This window comes from Phodopus roborovskii, unplaced genomic scaffold (genome assembly GCF_943737965.1).
Source record: "Phodopus roborovskii unplaced genomic scaffold, PHOROB, whole genome shotgun sequence".
Taxonomy (NCBI): Eukaryota; Metazoa; Chordata; class Mammalia; order Rodentia; family Cricetidae; genus Phodopus; species Phodopus roborovskii.
Window position 1 is genome coordinate 2,260,255 of NW_026126566.1, and position 26,587 is coordinate 2,286,841.

Below are 26,587 nucleotides of genomic sequence, written 5' to 3' on the forward strand. Positions count from 1 at the left end.
CCTGCCCCCTGCCCCCTGCCCCCAGTGGGGCTAGGACTGTTACAATTTCATTCATTTCTGTATTGTATCATAATGGCTTCCTGTAGTTCCTTCTTTCAGGAACCACTTACAACTTAAGAGCCACTGCATTTGCAAAGCCATCAAAGAAGCAATTGGTGCCTTATAAGGAAATCAGGCTGCTGCAGCTGCAGATTCGTATACATTATCATATTGAGATCTGCTTTTGTAAGGATCATCCCACCTTGAGAATTCCATGAATACGTCTTTTAAATTACTATTCCCCATGATCAAAAATATACTCAAATTTCCAGGTCAGAATATTTTGTAGTGAGGAATCAGCTTTAAAAAAAAAATTACAGGAGAATCTGGAAAACAAGCATTCCTTCCAGAAGATGAGGCTGGAGGTCAGTTTCCTTTGTTTCTTTTGAAACATTTCATTGATTCTCATGTCAAAATACAACCTTAGAAGAGCTGTCTGATAATAAATCCCCAGATGAAAATTAGACATTTCTTTTCAGGTTAAGAGAAAGAGGGCATATACTACTTAACAAATGTAATGTAGTGAGACAATTTACTATATGCAGTAGAACATAGTTGCCACTGGGCTTTAAGCAGATTGTACAATGAATGGAGTTTCTGGTGGAGTGCCTCCCTTTATTGCAGATATGTTGAATTATTGACAGCTATTGGGTCATTTTTTAAACTCAGTTATTGGACAATTATAGGAAACATTGAGGGAGGTCAAACCAAAACCGTTCCCACCTCATGCTTGCAACTTCTAGCATGGTTCAGAATCAATATCGTAAGTGCCCCTCATCATCATCCTTATCACATCTATCCTAAGTCCCCATTGAGTTAAGAGTGTCCTTACACAGTGCTTCAGAAGAAGCTCACCCACTCAAAATACATCCTCAACTTGGAAGTGCTTCTGTTAAAATTTGCTCCAGAGACCATCAGCACATAAATACCATGCCTGCATGATCTTCAGTATGTTCTCTATATCTACAATTCAAAGGGTCTTTCGGAGTTTATGAGTACTGCTGAGTTCCTGTCTGAGCAGCACCTGTTATTGTGGGTGTACCATGAACTGCTTTTTCTCTGTTCCACTCTCTGTAGATGCAGTACGGTCAAGCAGTTGGTAACATTTTTGTTAAGTCTTTATTGAAATGTTGTGTTTCTTTCCATTTGCTTTGTTGCATTATTCACTGAAAACTCACTCCTATACACACTGTTAGAAAAATAAAAAATATAGTATCTGCTACAACATGCTCTTTTTTATTTAGCAACATTGAACCAAGAGCATATGCACTTGGTATGAGTTCATTTGGATATTTAGACTTTGTAATTATCAATTACTCCTGTTGTTGCAATACATTGCTCTTTATCATGCAATGTGTATTTCTGTATGCTATCAGATGCATGGCAGGCCAATATGTCCAAAACTCACATAACAATTTTATCAGTTACTTCAAAACCCTAATCAAGTAGTCTAAAATATTTCCACATTTAGGTTGAAATTTGACATAACAATTTTGATGTTTTATCAACCTAAAAAGATGCAACAATTTTATTTGTTAGCACATTAGATACAGTTTCTGAAACACAAAACTCAAACCTTTTCATTGTAAGCAGGTATTAAGAAGAACTTTGATGATTCACTGATGACAGTGTGTAAAATGAAGGAAAATGAAGCCAAAGGTGGATAAATGCATTGCTTATAATGGATTTTTAGCATGAAATTGGAGCCATTTCATTCACTCACTTTCAAGGCTTGGTTCTTCTTTAATAGTTACATGATAATAACAATTCTATCACAGGTGAGAATCGTAAGGCTGGTAATACCATAGTAGAGACTCCTCTTGCACAGCTTCCCTATCTCTCCCCTTAGCAAATGAGTCATAATGGGATTGATAAGTGCTCTGAGGGAACACTGAAAAACCCTGATGACAGGGAGGAAGCTTGGTTGTGATGGTAATCCATTTATTTTCTATACTCTTTGTCCTTGGACCCCAGGGACTATGCTACTCCACTACTGTACTTACCTCTGATGGGAGATGTCATTATGTATATATGTTTCTCATACTGGTTAATGAATAAAGCACTGTTGGCCAATAGGAAAGCAAGATAGGTGGGACTAGGAGATAAGGAGGAAAGAGGAAGGAATAAGGAGGAGTCAAGATGGAGAGTCTGGAGAAAGCAGGATGGCAGCCGGCTCTCCGGTAAGATGAGACCACATGGAAATACATAGATAAGCAGAAATGGGTTAATACTTAAGACAGAGCTAGCCGATAAGAAACTAGTACCAGGCCAACAGAATTATATCAAATACAGAGTCTCGGTGTATTAATTGGGGCTGGCGCGGTGGCGGGACAAGCCTGGTGGTGTGTGGAAAAACCTTACTCCTTACATACCTCTAGTTGTTTCTGGAAACTTGGTCACAAACTAAAGGAACAGGAACAAAGGAGATGAATCAAATGTGACATTTCAGACAATCTGCTGAGTTTCTGGAAAACAACATCTCTAAAAGAGGATTACCTGTTCTTTATCCCCCACTTTGTAATTTCTTGCTGTTTCTAATAAATTTAGTAATTTGATAAACAGAGTTATTCAAAGCAAGTTAACAGTTTAGTGATAAGAAAGTTCATCTATTTTTACATAAAAAAGTGACCTTCTTCTCAACATCTAAATGTTTTCATTATTTATTGGCTCTTCAAGCACAATTAAATCTATGACTCATAACAGAAAAGAGACCTTTGTACAGGTTGCATCATGTGATGACTTTGATGGAGGGTGATGAACTACATAAAGTGTTTGTATCAGTCAATGGATATGTAGATGGAATGACTGGAATTGAATGAATCATCAAGTGTGACTTATAGGTCTTATGAGCAATCACAATTCCCAATTGTACTATTCCAACTTCCTCCCAAATGCTGTGTTGCAATAATAAAACTGAATCATACAATGTTAGAGTCACTGGAAGTCTCAGGCATCTTTTAACTCTCTTCCTCAAAAACAATATGATAATACAAATTTCCTACCTAGTAAGTATCCTGGTTCAAGGTCATGTAACATGGTAGTGACCTCTCCTTAGAAAAAAACAATACTGTAATGTTTTATCCAATTCAAAGTTACTTTTATAGTTTCTGCATTAGATGAATGAAATCTATGTCTCTCTCTCTCTCTCTCTCTCTCTCTCTCTCTCTCTCTCTCTGACACTATTTCCCTTTTAGAAATAAATAGGTAAAGGTGATCCTACATTCAAAACAGCTGGACAAAGCAGCCTGACAGACTACAGCCAGGATTTCTGAATCCTCTTCGAATCCCCCATGTCAGCACCCCTTACCAGCAGGAAGTAGTTTGGAAAGAACAACGCCCAAATTCCCAAATATTGTCTATAAATGTTTGTTTTCATTTAAATGGACTTGGTTATATAAAATTTAAAAAAAAATATACTCATGTCAAAAAAAAAAAAGACTTGATGGGGCCTGGCTGCCTCTTTATCAAGCTACTCCTAGGGTGTAGGGATGAATTCGGTCCACACGAGTGCCTCAAATCAGTTCAGAATGTGATTGGATTATTACTCTCTGGAATTAATGCAAGATAAGCATGTCCAGCATTGTCCTACTTCAGGAGTGGAAGTTCTCATGCACTATGGGGCTGCTGCTCACTGCCTAGAGAAGTGGCAAGTGGCAGATGCCAGACCAGATCTGTCCTCTATGCCCCTATCCTCAGATGCCTGCTGTGTGGGTACCAATGGGCATCCATCTAGCTGAACCGAGGTTAACATCATTAAATGAAATGGGACATGTATACAGAAATGAGATGTTACAACAGAGAGCTAAGGAGATGGGTGAGGAATCTCCCTTAAACATGCTTTCTCCTCTCCTGCCCAGTTGTCCCTGCTCCCTGGAAAGCTCCATCTTGTTAATGCTGCAGAGACTGGAGGATTCACTCCCTGGGGATTGTTTGCCGCATTGGGAATAAAACTCGAAGTTTCATGAATCCAAAAAAAAAAAAAAAAAAAAAAAAAAAAAGAAAGAAAGAAAGAAATAGGTAAGACAGTAGAAACACCTTTAGGTTATATTAGCATATTTAATGTGCCAAAGAAAATTTTGCTGAGGAAACCCAAGTTAATTTTTGGTATTTTTTCTAAGATATTTAAATTTACTTTTTAAATTTTTTGAAATTGTAATATAATTACAACATTTCTCTATTGCGGTAAATAAGGATCAGGATAAACAAATAGGCCGAATAGATGTTTATTCAGGGAGAAATAACTTACAACCTAGACAGATGAACACCAGGACATTCAACCCGATCCTCTCCTGTCCGAATCACGCCAGAAAGAGAGAGCCTTTCCTGGCCCCCTCCGACCTCCTTCCACAGGTCACTTCCGCCCATGTCTCCACCCCCCAATGGGTGTGGTCAGTGCCACAGAAGGACTATCTCACTACATTTCTCCTTTCCCTTTCTTCCCTTCAAATCCTCACATATACCCCTCTCCATTCTTCAAATTCATGGCCTCTTTTTTGATAAAAGATGATGATAGATGATAGATAGATAGATAGATAGATAGATAGATAGATAGATAGATAGATAGATGATAGACAGACAGACAGACAGACACATAGGTGCGAATTTCTCAGTCTACATAATGCTATCTATATGTATGTTTTCAGAGCTGATGATTTGGCACTGAACTTTTTCCCTGAGGAAGTTTCCCTCTCCCACATTCCTCAGTCACCTACAGTTCTCTTCAGAGGGTTCAGGTCTTGTAGGCTCCTTCTCACCCACTTTGGCAAATCCATTGGTGTCATTTTTGTTGAAATCCTGCTTATGTAACTTCTGATATTGCTAGAAGACAATCTCCCTGATCTTCTGGCTATTATAGTCTTTCTGTTCCCATTTCCACAGTATTCCCTGAGCCTTAGATGTGGGAGATCTTTGTAGATGATGGCATTGGAACTTGGCTTCACCACTTGAAGTGTTTTTTTTTTTATAATGATCTTTATTATGAATAGAAGTTTCCTTGAATAGGTGTGGATACTACACTTATCTGTGAGGATAAGGACAAAATATTTACAGATTATTGTTAAGGATTATGGTAGTTTAGTGCATCAGTAGTTGTAGATGCTCTTCCAATTACCATGGCATCACCATCACTGAGTAGTTAGATTTCCAGTACTAGGCATAATTTTCCTCTTGTTATACAGGTCTTAAGTCCAATGAGAGAGATATTGATTACAGCAAAGGTATGCATTCCATTACTTCATCCTTAGGATTATTATGCCATGCTAATTATTGATATGGTTCACAAGGATCATAGCTGGGTAGAACTGTTGGTTGCCTTCCTCTTTTGGAGGCACCTTCTGTTACTATGAAAGTGAGTTCCCAGGGAGGAAACATTCAACTTAGTTCCAGATCTGCAGTCTCTGGGACTTATTTTTAAAGTGCATGATGTCTTCAGCTCTAGGGACTTTCCTTCCATTTTTGGTGGGTAACTAAAGCTATTGGCTGTACGTTTTGGGAGTCTCTTGGACAGCCCTGACCAATAACTCTAAAGATGATTCTTGTGTCTGTCATTGGTAGTTTTGCTAGATGGTTCTTGGTTTCTTGGAGGGAGTACCATCAGCCCAGGTGAGAAAAGTTCATTGAAAAATATATATGGGACTATGTGTATTATAGGCCTTTTTAGTTAACAGTTAATATATGGCTCAGACATTCTTGTTGTTATTTTATCTATTTTTGCTGCCAATATACTTCAAAATATTAGAAAACATCTATAATTAGTGTTTATTATTAGGAAAGAAATAATATACTTCCTATGTGATAAAAATCAACTGGGGGTAGCAAGGAGTCTTGCATGATTTTGCATTAATAGCTGTCCCAATTCTCATCTAAAATTAAAATATCTCTACCCATAAGTATCCTTCTCATTGTTTCTCTGCATACATTGATATTTATGGATCAGGATGCAATTTACTATCTCTATGTTTAATCATAATCAGCCAGGATGCTATGTTTGGCTGAAAATATAAAATGTGGTCTAATGATTTTAAATGTTTAATAATCACTGCATTTGTGCATATGAATCAGAAGCTTGTGTTTAATTATTGATAGCAATTAGTATACAGAAGCAGACAAACACCATCTGGTGGTAGAAATGATTATCTGTCTGTCCTTTCACTCATGGTACTGATGTAATGCATCATTGGTTGGGTTCTTCCAGACTGAAAAACAAATGTTCCCTTGTATGCCCTCAGCTAGGGAAACCCTAACTTCTTTTATCCTTATAGTATCAGTAGCCACTATTCTCTCAAGTGATTCACAAATTTAGGGTAGGTCATTCCCCTTCAGTTAAATATATCTAAGTGTGTTTGATGGTGATTCTAATTCCTGTCAAGTTGACAGTTAACATTAGACATTGCAACATTACAACTTATAGCTTGACATCTAAAAACAATCTTTTAAATAAACATTCTACCTTAGGCTCCTAAAAAGTCATTTTCATCTCATAATGCAAAATGCATTTAGTCCACTTCTAAACAAACAAACAAAAGAAAAAACCAGTCTTTAAAAGTTACAAGATTGTTTAAAAACCAAAGTCCCTCCTGAAACAACTGTGAGCTCTTATAAAATAAAAATTTTAAGCAGTTACACATTTCCAATATCCCCTGCTGTGGAATTAATATTACCATTCTCAATGGAGGAATGGGAAGATAGCAAACAAAGCTTGGGCCAAAGTAAGTCTGAAACCTAGCAAGCAAAATGCCAAATACCTGAAGCTCTGTTTCTATCTGAAACTCAGGATAAATTCGTCTGTACTCTAAATGACTTAAATAGCACTACCTCCTCCAGCTTGGCCACCTCTAGCTCACCTATATTCCTTTGGACCAGGTTTGCACGGCTAATATCCCATGTCTTGTTATCTCCAGCATCTTGTGGTTACCACTGCAACTTAGACTTCAACTTCATAGCTTCACAAAATAGTTTCTCAGAGCATCTTTGTGAGGAATCTAACCCCCTGTCACACATTTCCTGATCACACTGGATTTCTGGAACTTTAGCACAAACCTCCATGACTCCATTCCTCTGGCATTTTTCATGCCAGCAAAACCAGTATTGTACATGGACAATGTTGCCAAGCTGTATTACCAGTGTGAGATGTAGGCTGGTCCTTTCATCTGTAGTGGCCTCTGTACCCTCTGTAAAAGCAGTTGTTTTCTAGCTAGAACCCCTCCACCTGCATTCTCAATTCAGACTTTACCTTTCAAATGAACTCGCATGTTTTTCAAGTTGAAACCCTGATAGGTGGGCACCTTGCCTATTGCTCCAGTGTAGAACACTGAGTTTATCTTTAATGCCGGTAATCCTTTGACAACTGCAACTCTCCTTTCAATCACATTGTCTGCAACTTTAAACACCTTCTTTCCACACCCAGTTGCACAGTTTAAAAATTCCCTTTGTCCTCTTATTTGGATCATCTCACTATGGCCCTTCATAAGACAAGTGAGCATAAAAATGGCACAACCTAGATGTTATACTTTCTTGAAATTTCCTTAGCCAAATTAACCCATTTATGAAAGGGTTGTGAATTTATGAATACAGCTTCACTTAAAATCTCAGAAAATATGCAGAATGCATCCAAATTCTTTAACAGAATGTAGCATGAATGGCAACTAACCTATCTCTTAATAGAATCTAGGTTTATTCTAAATCCTTATGAGCCAGGCCGCCACTGTCCATGATTTTCTCAACATTCTGATCCCCTGCAGTCTCAGCAGAGTGGCCTGTTACACCAAGCTTATAGTACAGTAAAGAAAGATTTTTTATGGCCCTTCTCGGAGTGTCCTGAGGACTGAGGACTAGGGCAGGGGAGCCTGCCCTAGCAGACCAGCCCACCCAGAGGGTGACAGCATCCCGGTCCCACCTTCAACCAGGAGAAGGGGTAAGTGTGAGCCTGTTCCCCGCCAGCCTTCCGGTGACCTTCTCAGAGCATCCTGAGGACTGAGAACTAAGGACTGCATGCAGGGGAGCCCACTCTAGCTGACCAGCTCATCCGGAATCTGCCAGCATCCTGGTCCAGTCTCCAACCATGGGAGGAGTCCCACCATGACACAGTGGAGTAGAAGAGCCATTGGACTATTGGAACTGCTTGTACCCACCAGAAGAGAACCTTGGTCCTGTACCTACCAGCAGATGGAGAGACCATAGCAGTACACACTGATAGAAGAGATGGGTAAACAGCAGTATAAGAATACAGACAACAACAGAAAGGTAAATATGATGCTACCAGAGTCTAGGGACTCCACATCAGCAACACCTGAACATCCCAACACAGATGAAGCAGAAGGGAACAACCCTAAAAACAAATTTATGGCAATGATAGAGACCTTCAAGTAGGTAATGAGAAGACTCCTTAAAGGGATAGAAGAAAAAAATCAAGAAATGGCAGGAAAGACAAATCAAAAATCACATGAAACAATTCAAACAGTGCAAGGCTTGAAAGATGAAATAGAAATAACAAAAAAAACAGTCTGAGGGAATGCTAGAAATAGAAAAATTAGACAAACAATCAGGAGCTACAGATGCAAGAATAACCAACAGAATGCAGGAGATGGAAGAGGGAATCTCAGTTATTGACGATATACTAGGAGAAATAGATTCATAGATCAAAGAAAATCTTCAGTCCAACAAATCCCTGACACAAAATATTCATGAAATATGGGACACCCTGAAAAGGCCAAACCTAAGAATAATAGGTATAAAAGAAGGTGAAGAAACCCAACTCAAAGGTGCAGGAAATATATTCAACAGTATCATAGAAGAAAACTTTCCCAACCTAAAGAAAGACTTGTCAATGAAAGTACAAGAAGCTTACAGAATACCAAATAGAATGGACTACAAAAGCAAGTCCCCTCATCACATAATAATCAAAACACAAAACATACAGAATAAAGAAAGAATATTAAGAGCAACCAAGGAAAAAGACCAAGTAACATATAAAAGCAAACCTATCAGAATTACACCATACATTGCCATGGATACTCTGAAAGCCAGAAGGTCCTGAATAGATATTCTACCATCCCTAAGAGATCACGGATGCCAGCCAAGACTACTTTCAATCACTATTGATGAAGAAACCAAAATATTCCATGACAAAACCAGATTTTAACAATACACAATCCAGCCCTACAAAAAGTTCTGGAAGGAAAACTCCATCCCAAAGAAGTCAACTACACCCACAAAAACACAGGCAATATGTAATCCCACTTTACCAACAGCCAAAAGAAAAATGGGAGAAAATCCACACACAATACCAACAACAACAAATGCAAAACAAGCAAGAATTAACAATCAATGGTCATTAATATCCCTCAATATTAATGGTCTAACTTGCCTATAAAAAGACACAGGCTAAAAAAATGAATATGAAGACAGAATCTATCCTTCTGCTGAATACAAGAAACATACCTCAACTTCAAAGACAAATGTCACCAATCCAGTTGCAGAGAGGGAGAAGTGCTAAGAAAAGGGGTCAAGACCAGGCTTCAAAAACTCACAGAGACAGCTGACCTGAACAAGGGGGAGCTCATGGATCCCCAGAATGATATCTGGGAAACTAGCATTAGACTGACTCAGACCCCCTGAATATGGATCTCAATTAGGCCTGGGCAGCATAAGGGGCCTCTGACAGAGGAAGCAGGATGTATCCCTTGTACACAAAAGGACTTTGGGAGCACATTCCCCATGGAGGGATACACCCTTAACCTAGAGGCAGGAGAGAGGGCCTAGACCCTACTCCAAATGACTTGACAGATTTTGATGATCCCTTCTAGAAGGTTTGTGTTTGCCTGGTGGCTTGTTTTGTACATGGTTTTAAACTGTTCTTGTTACTGTTTTAACAGCACTGGAATAAATACACAATTCATGATGTAAAAAAAAAATGGGGGAGGGGAAAGACTTTCCAATCAAATGGACCCAAGAAACAAGCAGGTATAGCAATGCTTATATCTAACAAATTAGACTTTAAACTAAAATCAGTCAAGAGAGATGAAGAAGGTCATTTTTTATTCATCACAGGAAAAATCCATCAAGAAGAACTCTCAATTCTGACATCTATGCCTCAAATACAAAGGCACCCACATTCATAAAAGAAACATTACTAAAGCTCAAACCTCACATAAAACCTCACACACATATAGTGGGAGATTTCAACACCCAACTCTCAACACTAGACATGTCCACCAGACAGAAACTTAACAAAGAAACAAAGGAACTAACAGAAGATATTACCCAATAGGGTTTAACAGACATTTATAAAACATTCCATCCAAACACAAAAGAATATACTTTCTTCTGAGTACCACATGGAACCTTCCCTAAAATTGCCCACATACTTGGCAGTACAGTAAACCTAAATAGGTACAAAAATTTTGGAATAACCCCCTGTATCTGATCAGACCACCATGCTTTAAAGTTATAATTTAACAGCATAAATTGCAGAAAACCTACAAACTCATGGAAATTGAACAATGTGCAATTGCACCATTCAAGGGTCAAGGAATGAATAAAAAACTAAATTAAAAACTTCCTTGAACTCAATGAGAATGAAGATACAACATATCCAAACTTATGGGACACTTTGAAAGCAGTGCTAAGGGGAAAGTATATAGCACTAAGTGCCCACATGAAGAAACTGGAGAATAGTCACACTAGAGAATTAACAGCACAATTGAAAGCTCTAGAACAAAAAGAAGCAAACACACCCAGGAGTAGATGCCAGGAAAAGATCAATTTGAGGGCTGTAATCAGTAAGAGAGAAACTAGGAAAACAATACAAAGAATCATTGCAATGAAGAGTTGGTTCTTTGAGAAAATCAACAAGACAGACAAACCTTTAATCAAACTAACCAAAAGTCAGGAAGAGAACATGCAAGTTAACAAAATCAAAAATCAAAATATAACAGTGAACACAGAGGAAATATAGAGAATCGTCAGATCATACTTTGAAAACCCATACTTCACAAAATTAAAAAATTTAACAGAAATGAACAATTTTCAGGATAGATATCACTTACCAAAACGAAATCAAGACCAAATAAGCAATTTAAATAGACCTATAGCCCCTAATGAAATTGAAGTATTCATCAAAAGTCTCCCAACCAGAAAAAGCCCAGGGCCAGATGGTTTGAGGGTAGAATTCTACCAGAAATTCAAAGTACCAATACTCCTCAAAGTGTTCCATTCAATAGAAGCAGAAAAGTCATTGTCAAACTCTTTTTATTAGTCTACAATTACCCAAGCCACACAAAAACACATCTAAGAAAGAAAACTACAGACCAATATCCCTCATGAACATTGATGCAAAAAATTACTCAATAAAATACTGGCAAATCAAATCCAAGAACACATCAAAGAAATCATCCACCATGACCAAGAAGGCTTCATCCTGAGCATGTAGGGATGGTTCAACATATAAAAGTCCATCAATGTAATCCACCATATAAACAAAATGAAAAAGAAAAACCATATGATCATCTCACTAGACACTGAAAAAGCCTTTTACAAAATCCAACACCCCTTCATGATAAAGGTCTTGGAGAGACCAGGGATAACAAGAACATACCTAAACATCATAAAAGCAATATACAGCAAACCAACAGTCAACATCAAATTAAATGGAGAGAAATTCAATGTGATTCCTCTAAAATCAGGAACAAGTCAAGGCTGCCCTCTCTCCATATCTCTTCAATATTGTACTTGAAGTTCTAGCTAGAGCAATAAGACAACAAAAGGAGATCAAGGGGATACAAATTGGAAAAGAAGAAGTCAAACTGTCTCTATTTGCAGATGATATGATAGTTTACATAAGCGACCCAAAAAACTCTACCAGGGGACTCCTAGAGCTGATAAACACCTTCAGCAAAGTGTCAGGATGCAAGATTAACTCAAAAAATATCAGTAGCCCTAATATATATAGATGATAAAGGGGCTGAGAAAGAAATCAGAGAAATATCACCCTTTACAATAGCCACAAACAACATAAAATATTTTGTGGTAACACCAAAAAAGTGAAAGACCTATATAATAAGAAATTTGAGTCTTTAAAGAAAGAAATTAAAGAAGATACCAGAAAATGGAAAGCTCTCCCATGCTCTTGGATAGGTAGGATCAACACAAAAAAAAAAAAAATGGCAATCTTGCCAAAAGCAATCTACAGACTCAATGCAATCCCCATCAAAATCCCAGCACAATTCTTCACAGACCTTTAAGGAATAATCCTCAACTTTATATGGAAAAACAAAAGACCCAGGATAGCCAAAACAACTCTGTACAATAAAGGAACTTCAGGAGGCATCACCATCCCTGATTTCAAACTCTATTATACTGCTGTAGTCCTGAAAACAGCTTGGTATTGGCATAAAAAAATAGACAAGTAGACCAGTGGAATTGAATTGAAAACACTGATATTAGCCCACACAGCTACGAACACCTGATTTTTTTTTATAAAGAAGCTCAACTTATACAATGGAAAACAGAAAGCATCTTCAACAAATCGTGCTGACATAACTAGATACTGTGTGTAGAAGACTGTAGATATATCCATATCTATTTCTATGCACAAAACTTAAGTCCAAATGGATCAAAGACCTCAACATAAACCCAGCCACACTGAACCTCTTAGAAGAGAAAGTGGGAGGTACCCTTGAATGAATTGGTACAAGAGACTGCTTAATTAATAAATGGAACCTCCTCAAACTGAGAAGCTTCTGCAAGGCAAAGAACACAGTCAACAAGACAAAACGGCATCCCACAGAATGGGAAAAGATCTTCACCAATCTCACATCTGACAGAGGGCTGATTTCCAAAATATACAAAGAAATCAAGACGCTAGTCACCAAAACACCAAATAATCCAATTAAAAAGTGGAGTACAGAACTAAATAGAGAATTCTCAATGGAGGAATCTGAAACAGCTGAAAGACGCTTAAGAAAGTGCTCAACATCCTTAGGCATCAGGGAAATGCAAATCAAAATAACTCTGAGATACCATCTTATTCATGTCAGAATGGCTAAAATCAAAATTACCAAAGAGAGTTTATGCTGTAGAGGATTTGGAGAAAGGGGCACAATCCTCCACTGCTGGTGGGAGTACAAACTCATACAGTCACTTTGGAAATCAGTATGGTGGTTTCTCAGGAAAATGGGAGTCAGACTACCTCAAGATCCAGTAAGACCACTTTTAGGCATATACCCAAACTATGCACATTCGTACAACAAGGAATCTGTTCAACTATGTTCATAGCAGCATTATTTTTAATGGCCAGGACATGGAAGCAACCTCAATGACCCTTAAATAAAGAATGGAGAGGGAAAATGTGGTACATTTACACAATGGAGTACTACTCAGCAGAAAAAAAAAATGGAATCTTGAAATTCTCCAGCAAATGGACGGAACAAGAAGAAACCATCCTGAGTGAGGTAACCCAGTCACAAAAAGACAAACATGGTATGTACTCACTCATACATGGATACTCATATATGGATTTTAGACATAGAGCAAAGGATTACCAGCCTACAATTCACACTGCCCAAAAGCTAGGAAACAAGGTGGACCCTAAGAGAAGGGGGAAGGGACAAGATCTCCCAAGCAAACTGGAAGCGTGAAGGGAGGGGAGAGGGAGTTAGGAGAAAGAGAAGGGGAGAAGAGGAGGGGAGAGGTGGGAATGAGGGGACAGGAAGATTGAGACAGGGAAACAACAGAGGTGAATAAGAAAAGAGATACCATAATAGGAGCCGATACAGATTTAAGGAGAAATCTGGCACTAGGAAAATGCCCAGAGATCTACAAGGATGACCCCCAACTAACAATATAAGCAATAGTGGAGAGGCTACCTTTAATACCTTTCCACGACTATCTTATATGCCATTCTAGAGCCTTCATCTAGTAGCTGATGGAAACAGATGCAGACACCCACAGCTAAATACTAGCGGAACTCCAGGAATCCAGTTACAGAGAGGGAGGAGTGATGAGCAAAGGGGTCAAGACCAGGTTGGAGAAACCCACAGAATCAGCTGACCTGAACAAGGGGGAGTTCATGCATCCCAGTCTGATATCTGGGAAACCAGCATAGGACCGACCCAGACCCCCTGAATGTGGATGCTAGTTAGGAGGACTAGACAGTCTATGGAGCCTCTACTAATGGATCAGTATTTACCCCTAGTATATAAATGGTCTTTGGGAACCCATCCCTAAATACTCTCTCAGCCTAGACACATGGCAGAGGGCCTAGGCCCTGCTCCAAATGATATGACAGACTTTGAAGACTCCCCATGAAAGGCCTCACCCTCCCTAGGGAGCAGAAAGAGGACAGGCTGGGGGTTGGTATGGGTGATAGGGGAGGATGGGAAGGTAAGGGAACTGGAATTGACATGTACAACAACCTTGTTTCAAATTTAAATTAGAAAGAAGAAAAGAAAAAAGAGGACATTTCGTGGACGCCAGGGAACGGAGAGCATCTGCTGAAGCAGATCCCGAAGTGCGCGGGTGGGCCTGTCCTAGTGTTGGGTTTTGAGCCTCGGTGTTTGAACCCAGGATTTCGAAATGCATGGTGATTCCTGTCCACTAGATTGTAAGGTGTATGTAGGTAATCTTGGAAACAATGGGAACAAGACTGAACTAGAGCGGGCTTTTGGCTATTATGAACCACTTCGAAGTGTGTGGGTTGCTCGGAACCCTCCTGGCTTTGCTTTCGTTGAATCTGAGGATCCCCGGGATGCTGCTGATGCTGTCTGAGAGCTGGATGGAAGAACACTATTTGGCTGCTGTGTGAGAGTGGAACTGTCAAATGGTGAAAAAAGAAGTCGCAATCATGGCCCGCTGCCCTCTTGGGGCCGTCGCCCTCCAGATGATTACCAAAGGAGGAGTCCTTCACCTCGGCGAAGATCTCCAAGAAGGAGAAGCTTCTCTTGAAGCCAGAGCAGGTCACTTTCTAGAGATAGGAGAAGAGAAAGGTCTCTGTCTCGGGAGAGAAACAAGCCATCTCGGTCCTTCTCTAGGTCTCATAGCCGATCTAGGTCAAATGAAAGGAAGTAGAAGACCAGCTTGCTAAAGAAGTGGTGTACAGGAAATGACTTCATTTGACGGGAGTATGTACAGGAAATTCAAGTTTTGTTTGAGACTTCATAATCTTGGTGCATTTTTAAGATGTTTTAGCTGTTCAAATTTGCTTTGAACTTTAGTTTTTCATAGACTGAAATAAGCCTAGATCCTGTCCAGTTAAAGTGTGATGTGCTAATGATACAGAAACCACTGGTGGAAATGGAATAAAACACTAGTTTGTCTAGTAGCTGGGATATGGTGTGGAGCTGTGGGTAAAATGATAGGCAGTCTTTAAAAGCTGTTAGTGAACACCAGCTATCAGGTAAAGGATGGGAACTGCACCCTGAAGTCTTTCAGAGGTTCCTTACTGATTGCTATATATGGATGCATAGCTGTAACATTCTTTACTTGGAAATGGAAGACTTTAAGTTACCAGTGTCCTATCAGTGTAAGGGTACATTGTAGAGCTGAACCTTTGAGTTACTGTGCAAGATTTCTTTTTCATGCTGTCATTTGTAATATGTTTGTGAGAATCCTTGGGATTAAAGTTTTGGTTACAAATTGTTGTTTAAAAAGAAAAAAGAAAGGTTTTACTTTGACAGTTTGCAGAGATACCTAGGAAGACAAGTAAAGTGAGGGTTTCTGGGAACTGAGAGGCAATGACTACATAAGCTTGACTCTTATCCAGAGCAGTGCATACTAACTACAAGTCATGAAGCCTCCTGGGTCTAATGAAATGTCAAGACGCTGTGCACAGGGTGTGGGTGGGCAAATGAAATCTGAGCAGTCCATATAATGTGCAATGTATATTGTGTATCATGCATTGCAAGGTCTATGTTGTGTAGCCAAATTTCACAAATAATTTCACAAGAAAACATATTCGCTCTTTTAAAAATCCCATAAGATTGTATTGGTAAGACTCCAAAAGCGATAGAAATGAAGTGTTTATTCTCCTGTAGATGAGCAGCAAGTTGTATCTGTCAAAGTTGATGGCATATAGGCTTCTGGTACTGTGAAACTCATATATCCCTATCCTGAAGATTACTAGGAAAAAAAAATATATAGGCAGAAAGACAGCAGGATGGGAAGGTTTGCCGAACTCTGCAGTACATAAGTATGCATGAGTTGAATGTATGAGCTGCATCAATTCTGTTCTTGGGAACTAAGGTTGAAGAACATATTCTCATATATGACCCTTGAGAGCCCAGGGGAATTGATGAGACCTCTGATTTTACAAGAAGTGATACATGAAGTCTTCAATCTACCTATTTAATACAATTTTTATGAAGAGGTTAAAAGAATCACAGATTGCTATACTCTTTACTTTATACATAGTCCATGAACTATAGATAATTGTAACTACAGCTGTTCATGAAATATTCATTAATCCCAACATGACTTAAGAAAGGACAAGAACAATGACATAATTGCAATGAAGTGAACTTATTTAAAAGATTACCCATATATTTATCCCCAAAGAATTCTGGCAGAAGACCTGAGAAGATGAATCTTTATCATAAAAAAGTGGAAAATTGATTTAAGTCCTTGATGCTAGAAAAAAACTAAATATGTTATTCCACAGAAATGTCAGGGAGGATCCATTTTTGTTCTGAATAAGCAAGTACTTTTTGGAAACCTTTCCATCGCAAGACAAAATGCCCTCTATTAAATTAATTTGCACAAATTACCAGTTACAACCATATTTTTAAAATGGAATTCGAGCATGGAGTTTTTATTTAATATGCAGTAAATATCTTTTTAGATTCATCATATTCCCCATGATATTTCTGCCCCTTTCATCCATGACTAAAAAAGATCCCTTTGAAGTTCTGATTGCCTAATAGGTAAAAGAGGGTGATTTACCCAACTAGAGCTACTGCAATTTTACATGAAAAAATTAACATTGGGAAACAAACTCAAAAGTCAGGTTTAGGGGCTACATAGATAATTGGGTTGCTAAAGTGCTTGTCAAATAACCATGAGGATTTGAGTTCAATCCCAAGAAACTACATTAAAAAGCTGGCTATGACAATCATTTATAATCCCAGTGATAGGGAAGTGGAGACAGGTAGATCCCTGGGGTTTGCTAGCCAGTCAGCTAGGCTGATAAAAAGTTTTGAAACCAAGTAAGAAACCCTGAATGAAAAAATAAGATATACATATACTAAGAAACAACTGCTGAAGTTGTGTATAGGCAAACACACACACACACACACACACACACACACACACACACACGTACACACTAAACATATCCAATGAGGTCTTAACATGTATTTGGGATCTGATGTTCAACTGGAAAAATTTCAGTTCATATTTGTGATTTGTAATATTGTGTGTGGCTTCCCATGGAAGAAAGCTATTGTACACATGAACTCACAGTGACTATGACCACATGCACAAGACCTATACAACTCATCCTGCTGGAATGCAAATGAGAAGGCTGTGTCTAACTTGAAACTTTAGCACTCAAAACAACTAGTGTTATAGCAAATAGTTCTTCAGTGTTATGAGTATTCAAAATTTACTTTCTGCAGCCATAACCATTTTCATGAAGTTGTGTGCTATCTAGGATGATATATATGTTACACATTGCCTATAACGCTTCAGTGGCACATGTGTGGCTGCAGAAAGAAAAGTCAGAGGAGTATGTATCAGTTTCACAGATATATCTAAGTGTTTCCATTTGATCTCCCTGAAGGCACCTAAATTATGGGGGCAACCAACCTTTCCTTAGTTTCACCTAGTTTCTTATAGATGATAACTTGGGATGAATTTTAACAATCTACAGTTTAATTGCAACCATCCCGTACATTAGCATATTGTGTAAACAATACTGATTGAGTGTGAGTACACTACAATGTATCCCCTACCCTCAATCCAAAGCACAAAGAGCCAAATTATTAAAGAACACATAGCTCAATTCCCTCTTGATAAGCATGAGGAAACTTACTATAAAAGCAAACTAAAAGTCAATGGCTCAGTAATATCCCCAAGGGTCTATTACAGGAAAGGAGGTCTCAGTCAAGTCTGTAGATTGCATCAGTTTGAGGGGCATTCTCTATGAATCAGGAATTGGACTGCCTTTTGGGAAATTATTTTTAATTGGTGATTATACTAAAAGATTATTTTATTATCTTAAACAAGTCATCACTACATTCTACATATCAAGGAATGAACAAAATCACCATGTTAACAAGGAACAAGATGAGGTGGCTATCACTACCTAAGTACAGGAATTTACAAGATAGTCTCAATCAGTTATCTCCGAAGCTTCTCCTTAATACTTTAACTGACTGAAGTTCCCTTATCTGGGGAATTCTGAGTAGCAAGAATCCAGGCATGAGAATATGAGTTATCTCATAAATGTGGCTTAAATATGATCTATATAATAAATAAATTAGAAAGCTATAAAAGTAAAGTTAGTATTTGGTTTTACAGGACTGAAAACATTCATATCTACCAGAGAAGCATCTTCAGCTGGCAATGCTTGTTACACTTACCAGCCAGGAGGATAGTCATAGCATTGATCACTACAGTAAGAAAACCACATCAACACTTGTCTCTAATTATACTTCTGATCTTTTTAATTCAAAAATCACAACTTTAGCAAGGCCTTGTAATGCTTATATTGAGTAGGCATTGTAAGACAAGTTGCATTAAGGGGAGGGAGTTGATGAAGATATCCCATTTGGGATGGAGAGTTCCATAATATCTTACTCTCTGAATAATCTCCAGTTGTGGGTCTCTATATTAGCTCCCATTCATTGTAGAAGGAAGCTCCTCTGATGACGGTTCAGTGAGACATTCATCTATAGGTATAGAAGAATGCCATTAGGAGTCATTTAATTGTTGTGTTCCTTTAACAGAACAACAGTATTTGGTTTTCACCTAGGTCTATGGCATATCTAGTCTCAGGTTCTTAGCCAACCAAAGTGTCAGGTGTGGGCTCCACCTCATGGAGTGAGCCTTAAATGCAATTAGAGGGAGGTTAATTGCTTCCACAAAGTTTGTGCCACTATTGTACCAGCATGTATTACAGGTAGGACATGTTTGTAAATAGCATGGTTTACAGCTGGCTGATAGTTACCTTTCTTTTCTGGTAGCACGCTGAGTACCTTTCAGTATCATGAACACTAGTCAGTAGGGGTGAAGACTCGAGTTAGGCCCTGCTCACCTTCCCTGTGTTAAATGAGTTGTGTAGGTGTTGTCTTCAGCAGAAGGGCCAAACAATCAGGTCTGAAGAGCAACCAGTCATCTTGACACTAACCTGGCTTGTTTGTGAGTTTCCGTGGAACCTCTTTGGCCAGCACCTCAACTGTGGTACACCATTCCTAGCACTGGAGGTTTCACTTGGTGACAAACGTGATAGTTGGAGTACGGTCCCTCACATTATTTAGTGACTCCATTTATATTTCTTTCATATGTGCATACATTTTTGGAAGCTTCTACAGTAGCAGATTTCCATATAACCCTTCACATGGATCATACTTTCAGTTGTCCCTCCCCACATTCCCTCCCCCTCTCTTCTGTCCCTCTCACCATTTAATCTTTCCATTCCAGCCTCCCCCAGCTCTCTATAACTATATATTCTATTTCCCCTTCCTTAGGAGATCCTCCCCTCCCTAACAGTCCCTTATTTATCCCACATCTGTGGTTATATGGATTGTAGCATGCATACTAAAACTTAAATGCTAACATATATATGTATATATATATATATATATATATATATATATATATATATTACGTTGTTCAATGTAGTATATTTTCATTTTCTACTCTCATGTTGATGGACCTCTAGACTGTCTCAAATTTGGGGCTATTATGAATAGAGAAGCAATGAACATGGATGAGCAAGTGTCTCTGTAGTACAGTGCAGAGTCCTTTGGGTATAAAAACACTGGAGTGTAGGATGAATATAGACAGAAGGAAATATGGATAGAGGTTGCTAAAACTAGTGACTTTTGAAAAAGTCATATAGACACTATTATAGAAGTGTCATAAAATATCCACATTTATGTGTGTAAAAAGAGGATCTGTATAACCTTACCCTACTTACCCTATATGGGAGACAATAATTCAACTTGACATACCATCCTAGCAAATAAAATCACTAGTACCAGGAGATTGTTGCCTTTTTTTTTTAGATTGTTGGACAATAGGAATCATATAGACCCCTGGTCAATACTCTTAGCCTCCTTCAAATATTGATGACAAGATCCTATTATTGAAGATACCTTATACTTGAACCATAAGACATAGAGAAATCAAGGTGGTATTCACCTGAAAGCTTCATCTTCACTGGCTCATATTTATGATTCTGGAAGGTGCTATGCATACTACTAGAGGAGAAAAGTAACCCTCAGTCACATCCAGTTGTGAACCCTGAAGGCTGTCTGCCTCTGACTCTGTGACTTGCTTTTGGGACTCTTCTCTCCTCCTGGGTTGCCTAGTCCAACCTTAATAGGAGAGGAGGTGCCTAGCCTTCCTGCAACTTGATATGCCTTGTCTGGCTAATATACATGGGTGACCTGCCCTTTTCTAAAAAGGAAGGAATGGATGAGAGGGGAAGAGAAGGGTTGGGGTAGGACTGAGAAGAGAGGGGTTGGGGAAACTGTGATCAGGCTGAAAAACAATTAATGCAGCAATTAATTAATTAGAAAAATCCAGGTATTGGATTGCAGGGATGGTTTAACATACGAAAATCTATCAACGTGATCCACCATATAAACAAACGGAAAAAGAAAAACCATATGATTATCTCCCTAGATGCAGAAAAAGCCTTCGATAAAATTCAACACCCTTTCATGATAAAGGTATTAGAGAGGTCAGGGATAACAGGAACATACCTAAACATAATAAGAGCAATATACAGCAAACCAACTGCCAACATCAAACGAATGGAGAGAAACTTAAGCCAATTCCTCTAAAATCAGGAACAAGACAAGGCTGTCCTCTCTCTCCATATCTCTTCAATATCGTACTAGAAGTTCTAGCTAATGCTATAAGACAACAAAAGGAGATCAAGGGCATCCAAATTGGAAAGGAAGAAGTCAAACTGTCTCTATTTGCAGATGATATGATAGTTTACATAAGCGACCCAATAAACTCTACCAGGGAACTCCTACAGCTGATAAACACCTTCAGCAAACTAGCAGGATACAAGATAAACTCAAAAAAATCAGTAGCCCTATTTTTTTCAGACGACAAAGAGGCAGAGAAAGAAATCAGAGAAACATCACCCTTTACAATAGCCACAAGCAACATAAAGTATCTTGGTGTAACGCTTACCAAACAAGTAAAAGATCTATATAATAAGAACTTTGTGACTCTAAAGAAAGAAATTAAAGAAGATACCAGAAATGGAAAGACCTCCCATGCTCTTGGATAGGTAGGATAAACATAGTAAAAATGGCAATCTTACCAAAAGCAATCTACAGATTCAATGCAATCCCCATTAAAATCCCACCACAATTCTTCACCGACCTTGAAAGGATAATAATCAACTTTATATGGAAAAACAAAAGACCCAGGATAGCCAAAACAACCCTATACAATAAAGAACATCAGGAGGCATCACCATTCCTGACTTTAAGCTCTACTACAGAGCTATAGTTCTGAAAACAGCCTGGTATTGGCATAAAAATAGACAGGTAGACCAATGGAATCGAATTGAAAATCCTGATATTAATCCACGCACCTATGAACACCTGATTTTCGACAAAACAGCTAAAATTATACAATGGGGCAAAGACAGCATCTTCAACAAATGGTGCTGGCACAATTGGATGAGGGTGTGTAGAAGACTGCAGATAGACCCATGTCTGTCGCCATGCACAAAACTCAAGTCCAAATGGATCAAAGACCTCAACATCAATCCAGCCACATTGAACCTCTTAGAAGAGAAAGTAGGAGGTACCCTTGAACAAATTGGTATAGGAGACCGCTTCTTGAACATAACTCCAGGGGCACAGACACTGAAAGAAACAATTAATAAATGGGACCTCTTCAAACTTAGAAGCTTCTGTAAGGCAAAGGACACAGTTGACAAGACCAAACGGCAGCCCACTGACTGGGAAAAGATTTTCACTAATCCTATATCCGACAAAGGGCTGATCTCCAAAATATACAAAGAACTCAAGAAACTAGTCAACAAAACACCAAATAACCCTATTAAAAAATGGGGTACAGAACTGAAGAAAGAATTCTCAATGGAGGAAATCAAAAAGGCTGAAAGACACTTAAGAAAATGCTCCACATCCTTAGCTATCAGGGAAATGCAAATCAAAACAACTTTGAGATACCATCTTACCCCTGCCAGAATGGCTAAAATTAGAAACACCAGGGATGACTTATGTTGGAGAGGATGTGGAGAAAGTGGAACACTCCTCCACTGCTGGTGGGAGTGCAAACTCATACAGCCACTTTGGAGATCAGTATGGCGGTTCCTCAGGAAAATGGGAATTAGTTTACCACAGGACCCAGCAATACCCCTCTTAGGCATATACCCAAAGGATTCACATCAATGCAACAAAGACATCTGTTCAACTATGTTCATAGCAGCACTATTTGTAATAGCAAGAACCTGGAAGCAACCTAGATGCCCTTCAATTGAAGAATGGTTAATGAAGATGTGGCACATCTACACAATGGAATACTACTCTGCAGAAAAAAATAATGGTATCTTGAAATTCGCAGGCAAGTGGATGGCACTTGAAGAAACCATCCTGAATGAGGTAACCCAGTCACAAAAAGAGGAACACAGTATGTACTCACTCATATATGGATTTTAGACCTAGATCAAATTATCACCAGCCTATAATTCACATCACCAGAGGAACTAGGATACAAGTTGTATTCTAAGAGATTCATATAAAGTCCCTCACAGAACTGGGAAGGGACAAGTCCCCCAGACCTCAGGTATAGTGGGGGAGGACAGCTAATGGAGAGAGAAGTAGGAGAAAATGAGAGGGAGGAGAGGAAGGCATGTGCGACCAGGAGGATTGAGCCTGGTTAGGAATGGAAAATAGGAAAGAGAGAGAGAGACAGAGACAGAGAGAGAGAACATAAAAGAGGGAGCCAATATTGGTTTGAAGATAAAGTTGAACACAAAGAAAGGTCGAGGGAACTACAAGACTGCCCCAACTAACAATCTCAGCCCGTGGAAAGGCTATCATAAATGCCCTTCCCGGAGAGTGAGATCAACAACTAACTTCTCCATGGAGTCCTCAACTAATGCCTGTTGAAAACAGGAGCAAACACCCATACATAAACACTGAGTCAAACTAGAACCCAGAAGCAGATGGAGAGGACAAGACCATGCGGTAGAAGTACATAGAGACAGCTTACCTGAACAAGGAGGAGCTAAGGGCCACTAGACTGATAGCTGGGAAGCCAACAGGGGTCTGACTCGGACCCCCTGAATATGGGTCTCAGCCAGAAGGTCTGAGCAGCCTAAGAGACCTCAGACAGTGGAGCCAGGATGTATCCCTGGTGCACAAAAGGACTTTGCAAACATATCCCCCATGGAGGGATAACTGCCTTATCTAGAGATAGGAGAGAAGCCCTAGTCCCTACTCACAGGACCTGTCAGATCTACATGACCCCAACTGGATGGCATTCCCCACATATTGTATTGTGGTGGGGGTTGGGAGGGGAGGGTGTTTAGAGTGCATGGGAGAGGGTAGAGAGGGCAAAAGGGAGGGAAGGAGGGAGGGAGGGCTTGGGGGAGGGAGGGAGGGAGGGAGAGGGAACTGGGATCGACATGTAAAATAATAAAAAAAAAAAAAAAAAAAAAAAACGCTTTGACTCCAAAATTTAAGTTGAAGAACAAGTTACTGGGGAAAAGTATTTCTATTTTTGTTTCCACAGAAAATGAAAAGATGTGGATTCCTTCCAGACTAATGTGGTTTGATCACACCAGACCGCCTGAAACAGAGTACAAGCTGATCCTACATTCCAAACAGCTGGACAAAACAGCCCTACAGACTACAGCTAGGATATCTGAATCTTCTTCGAATCCCCCAAGACAGCGCCCCTTACCAGCAGGAAGTAGTTTGGAAAGAACGACGCCCAAATTCCCAAATATTGTGTATAAATGTTTGTTTTCATTTAATTGGACTTTGTTATATAAAATTAAATAAAAAATACTCTATATGCATAAAAAAAAAGAAAAATCCAGGTATAAAATAAAAAGGACTGACTCCTTGGGATTGGATAACCTATCAAGGAAATTATTCCTGGAGAAGGCTGATTCCTCCTTTCTTAGCAGCCGCTAACTGCCTGTAATTTTTCATCCAAGGTTAGGCTTCAACAACAACCAGCAGGGCAAGATATCACCAAAGATGCAATAGTGACAATTATATCCTATCCTGGAGGCAACTGACAGTTATCTAATTGGACTTGAGTCCAATTCATTAAGAAAGAATTCAGGGTCTGCTACTGTAAACATAGCCAGCTACCATGGCTGGTGAGGTCACAGAGCATAGAGAGAAACCTACTACTTTCATTTTCCTATATCAGTAAAGATTCTAACTGCATTCTAAAAACATATGCTTTCCCCACAGATATTTCTCAGTGTTTATCAGAGAAGCTTCTTTTTGAGCCAAATGGAAACTATTACAGAAATCCATAACACATGAAAATGTAGAAAACAGAAGAAGACAGGGAGCCTAAACCCAGTTCATGGATCTCCACAAAAGGGTCAGGGTGCATAGTGGGAAGGGGAGGGGTAAAAATACTGTGGGAGCCAGAGAACCAGAGACTCTGCTTTGAGATAAATGTCTATTAGATGTGGGAGAGTACCACACCCATAAAATCTCAAAACTATGACCACCTAAACAAGACCTACAATATGCTGACAGTAAGACAAAATCTTAAAAACTTCCTCATTTGAACCAAAATTTGGAATCTTGTCAAAGTTACAATTGCATATTATTCACAATAGGTGAAAAGGAATTCAGTATCACCCCTATCCAAAAAAAAAAAAAAAAGAATGCGGTTTTCTTATTTCTCAAAATAAATTGATGCATTGCAGTTATGCTTTCATAAACCTGAAGAACAAAGTCCCATTAACTTTCTATGGCATGTTCAACCACATCTGGGATTTTTTTCCTACAGATGTGTGAAGCTGCACAATGTTGGAGTTTCTGTTTACTGTTGGATTTTTAGACACTGTCATTAAAAGCCTTGCTCGTTCACCCAGGCAGAGCACTGAAAATGTACTTTGTTGAAATCCACACTGTACACACAGATACAAATATGTCAAGCCTTTGAGGAACTCTCGGTATTCTTTTTAGAGATTAGCTAAGAGTATATTTTAAAAAAAAAACATAGGACATAGAAAAGAGGTAGACTTCCTTCAAAAATCTTCATCTTGTTTTTATATGAGCTAAATACATGTTTCACTTCCTATTTCTGTCCATGTCAATTCCAACCTACTGTTTGTAATCCTGTACATCGGCCATGTACTTCTTCCTTATACTGTCTCGATTCTCTTCTTTAACACTGGCCCTCTCCTTTCCTGCGTTTATAATTCTATAGCTGGATCTTTTGTCAAAGTCCTATTGCAACCTAGTCTCACTATACCATTTCAGAAAGCATTTCACTTGGAAAGAATTGTCTCATACACACTATCCATCACACTGGACCACTTCAGCCACACAGTAGTGCTAACTCCCCCAGAGAGGATTACTGTCCACCCCACTTAGCCGAGCTCCTTCACTTGGAAAGAACTCAGTAACATTCTGAAGATTCCAATAAAAGGTGTTTAGGGCTTCATGAAATTCTGAGTTCCCAAGGATCGCCTAAGGCAGCAACAAGGATTTCTAAATACATAAGTACAACCTGCTCAATCTGTACAATGTTATTTTAAGCATATTTCCAGGATGTATATAGCAACAATTAATGAAAAAAGATGTCATAAATTTGAAAAAACGAGGAAGGATGGGTTTAGAAGGAGAAAGGGGAGTGAGAAATGTAATTTTAATCTTAAAAACTAGCATCTATTAATCCTAGTAATAATAAGTAATGGAATGAACAAAACAAAAAACACAGGAAACTGTCAAGGATGAGATATTAAAATTCAGTATGTCTGGGGTGGACTGCAAGTGTGCTGATGATGCCGGTGTCCTGGGTAGCCCCTCACAGAATCATTCACTCATAAACACATACAGTGTGTAGGGGTGGGCTTATCTTAGAAAGCTTTTTCTTGAGGATAAAAGTGTTAAGACTGACTAGTTCCAATGGAAGCATAAGCAGGCACCCTCAGCTAAGCACTGAGCCAAATTCCTGGATTCCAGTTGCAGAGAGGGAGGAGTGATGAGCAAAGGGGTCAAGACCATGGGGAAACCCACTGAAACAGCTGAGCTGAGCAAGTGGGAGCTCACAACCCCAGTCTAACAGCAGGGGAACCAGCATAGCACCGAACCAGGACCCCTGAAAGTGGGTGACAGTTAGGAGGCCTGGGCAGACTATG

General features: G+C 39.1%; 1 pseudogene; it reads left to right on the forward strand.

Annotated features, from left to right (window-relative positions):
* Positions 1–14,577: 14,577 nt before the first annotated feature.
* On the forward strand, positions 14,578–15,674 carry LOC127235107 (serine/arginine-rich splicing factor 3-like; annotated as a pseudogene).
* The last annotated feature ends 10,913 nt before the right edge of the window (positions 15,675–26,587 follow it).